Here is a 3,716-nt window from a genome sequence, read left to right on the forward strand (position 1 = left end):
CCCGATCCCGATCTGGATCGGGGAAGGGAAGAGGGGCGTGCGGTCGTGGGGTGGGAGGGAAAGTGGGGGGGTGGGAGTGGGGGTTAGGGTTTCTAGGGTGTGGGTGGCCTATAGGCCAGGGGGCGGCCGGCTGGGCCGTGGGGCGGGCCAGCCCGTTTGGGAGGCTGAGGCCAGCTGGGCCACTTGGCCCAGCGGGGGGGGTGCCCTGTTTTCTGTTTTCCTTTTTATATATATATTTTTTCTTGTCTCTTTTTATTTGTAGTTTCTTTTATTTCCAGTTTTATAAAATTACCACTAGTGCCTAATTTGTATTTACCAATAAACTACTACAAGATTAATTCTTAACCCATAATAAAATAGTGTTAGCATTTTATAAATTCAATAGGCATTTGTTTAGTTGTTTTTCACTATTGTTTTAATTGTTTCAGGGCCTTTAAGCATTTTATCAAAGTTTGGTTTCTCCACCATAATTACCTATGTATTATTTGGTTCACTCAGGACATTTAAATTTTAATATTTGAAAACTTTTATTGTTTGCTCGATTTTGAATTTGAAATTCGAACTAGGTTCCGAACTAACGCGAGTTTATCCACAGTAACCGAGGTGACGTGGCATCATTAGCGGGGATTACTGTAGCTTAATTACCCGGGCGTCACAAAAGGGTGATGCAGTAAAGTAGCGTAAGTATTTGTGACGCCCCCGATTCAATCGTACACTAATCATGCACGCAAATGTGTACGATCAAGATCAGGGACTCACGGGAAGATATCACAACACAACTCTAAAACATAAATAAGTCATACAAGCATCATAATACAAGCCAGGGGCCTCGAGGGCTCGAATACAAGTGCTCGATCATAGACGAGTCAGCGGAAGCAACAATATCTGAGTACAGACATAAGTTAAACAAGTTGCCATAAGATGGCTAGCACAAACTGGGATACAGATCGAAAGAGGCGCAGGCCTCCTGCCTGGGATCCTCCTAACTACTCCTGGTTGTCGTCAGCGGGCTGCACGTAGTAGTAGGCAACTCCGGTGTAGTAGGGGTCGTCGTCGACGGTGGCGTCTGGCTCCAGGGCTCCAGCATCTGGTTGCGACAACCAGGTAGAAGGGAAAGGGGAAAAGAGGGGGAAAAGCAACCGTGAGTACTCATCCAAAGTACTCGCAAGCAAGGAACTACACTACATATGCATGGGTATATGTGTAAGGGGCCATATCGGTGGACTGAACTGCAGAATGCCAGAATAAGAGGGGGATAGCTAATCCTGTCGAAGACTACGCTTCTGGCAGCCTCCGTCTTGCAGCATGTAGAAGAGAGTAGATTGAAGTCCTCCAAGTAACATCTCCAAGTAGCATCTCCAGCTAGCATCTCCAAGTAGCATCTCCAAGTAGCATCGCATAGCATAATCCTACCTGGCGATCCTCCCCTCGTCGCCCTGTGGAAAAGCGATCACTGGGTTGTCTGTGGAACTTGGAAGGGTGTGTTTTATTAAGTATCCGGTTCTAGTTGTCATAAGGTCAAGGTACAACTCCAAGTCGTCCTGTTACCGAAGATCACGGCTATTCGAGTAGATTAACTTCCCTGCAGGGGTGCACCAACTTACCCAACACGCTTGATCCCATTTGGCCGGACACACTTTCCTGGGTCATGCCCGGCCGCGGAAGATCAACACGTCGCAGCCCCACCTAGGCACAACAGAGAGGCCAGCACGCCGGTCTAAACCTAAGCGCGCAGGGGTCTGGGCCCATCGCCCTGAACACACCTGCACGTTGCGTGGGCGGCCAAAAGCAGACCTAGCCTAGTGGCATTCCAGTCCAATTCGGCGCGTGCCGCTCCCTCGCTGGCATCACGAAGTGCTTCGGCTGATACCACGACGCCGGGATACCCATAACTACTCCCGCGTAGATGGTTAGTGCGTATAGGCTCGTAGCCAACTCAGATCAAATACCAAGATCTCGTTAAGCGTGTTAAGTATCCGCGAACGCCGAACAGGGCCAGGCCCACCTCTCTCCTAGGCGGTCTCAACCTGCCCTGTCGCTCCGCCACAAGGATCCACTCGCGGGTGCTCCACCAGCCGACCCGACTTTAGTCTCCACATGCATCATGTAGAAAGTATATAGTATATACCCGTGATCACCTCCCGAGTGATCACGGCCCGATAGTATAGCACAGCAGACGGACAAGAATGTAGGGCCACAGATGAAAAATACTAGCATCCTATGCTAAGCATGTAGGATTGCGGGTAAGGTATCAATGACTGTAGCAACAATGACAGGCTATGCATCAGAATAGAATTAACGGAAAGCAGTAACATGCTACACTACTCTAATGCAAGCAGTATAGAGGAGAATAGGCGATATCTGGTGATCAAGGGGGGGGGGGCTTGCCTGGTTGCTCTGGCAAGAGAGAGGGGTCGTCAACTCCGTAGTCGAACTGGTCAGCAGTAGCGTCGGTCTCGTAGTCTACCGGAGAGAAGAGGGGGAAGAAATAATGAATACAGAGCAAACAAAGCATCACAAAATATAACAAGGCAATACGCGGTGTTCGGTGTGCCCTAATGCGGTAGTAGGTGATACCGGTTAAGGGGGGAAACATCCGGGAAAATATCCCCGGTGTTTCGTGTTTCCGGGCAGAGGAGCCGGAGGGGGAAAGTTGCGAGTTCGATAGGTTAGGGGTGTGTGGCGGACGAACGGACTGCGTATCCGGATTCGTCTCGTCGTTTTGAGCAACTTTCATGTAGAAAGTATTTTAATCCGAGTTACGGATTAAAAGATATGATTTTCTTAAGATTTTATTAATTTCTGGAATTTAATTAATTAATTAATTAATTCGAAAAAATGGATTTATGACGTTAGCATGATGTCATGCTGACGTCAGCAGTCAACAGAGTTGACTTGGTCAACCTGACATGTGGGTCCAGGGGGGACCCACCTGTCATCCTCTAATTAGGTTAATTAGGGTTTAGGTTAATCTAATTACAGTTTAATTAAACTTAACTAGTTAACTAAATTAATTAAACCGGATTAATTAACTTAATTAATTCATTAGTTAATTAATTAATTAATAATTAATTTTATTAATCATTTTTATTTTTATTTAATAATTTTTTTAAAAAAAAAATTAACCGCTCAGGGGGCCGGGCCCCACATGTCTGTGGCCCATAGGGGCCCTTAGCGGGCACAGGCGATGCAGGTAACAGGCGCGGGCGTGGTGGCCGGCCCCCAACAAGGCGCCCGAGGGGGGGCGCCGGCGAGGCGCAGAGCGGGTCGAGGCTGGCGGGGCGCCACCGGCGACCGCACAAGCGGCAACAGGGCGTAGGGGCCCCAGGGTGGCACGTAACGAGGAGGACAAGGCACGGGGAGGCAGTCGTGGGTTCAGGGGAGGGGGAGCAGCGGGGGAGGCCGATGGCCACGGCGAACTAGGCAGGGCGCGGGGTCTTCGAGCGATGCAGTGGGGCGAGGTCACCATGGCGACGGTGCACGCGCAGCCCGACTGGTCCCCGGCGCCGGCTGGGGCGGAGGAGGGCGCCGACCAGATGCTCGCGTGGGCGCGTGCGGGGTAGCGCGGGGGAGACAAAGAGGAGGGAGGTGCGGTGCTCACTGCGGGGAGTAGGGCCCGGGGCAGTGGGGGTCGAGGAGGAGTCGGGGATGACCGGGCGACGGGGAGGAGGCGCGTGGAGCTCCGAGCGGCGGCGGATCGGTCCGGCGTCGGGGTC

Source organism: Triticum aestivum, chromosome 4A (assembly GCF_018294505.1).
Source record: "Triticum aestivum cultivar Chinese Spring chromosome 4A, IWGSC CS RefSeq v2.1, whole genome shotgun sequence".
In the NCBI taxonomy this organism is placed as follows: Eukaryota; Viridiplantae; Streptophyta; class Magnoliopsida; order Poales; family Poaceae; genus Triticum; species Triticum aestivum.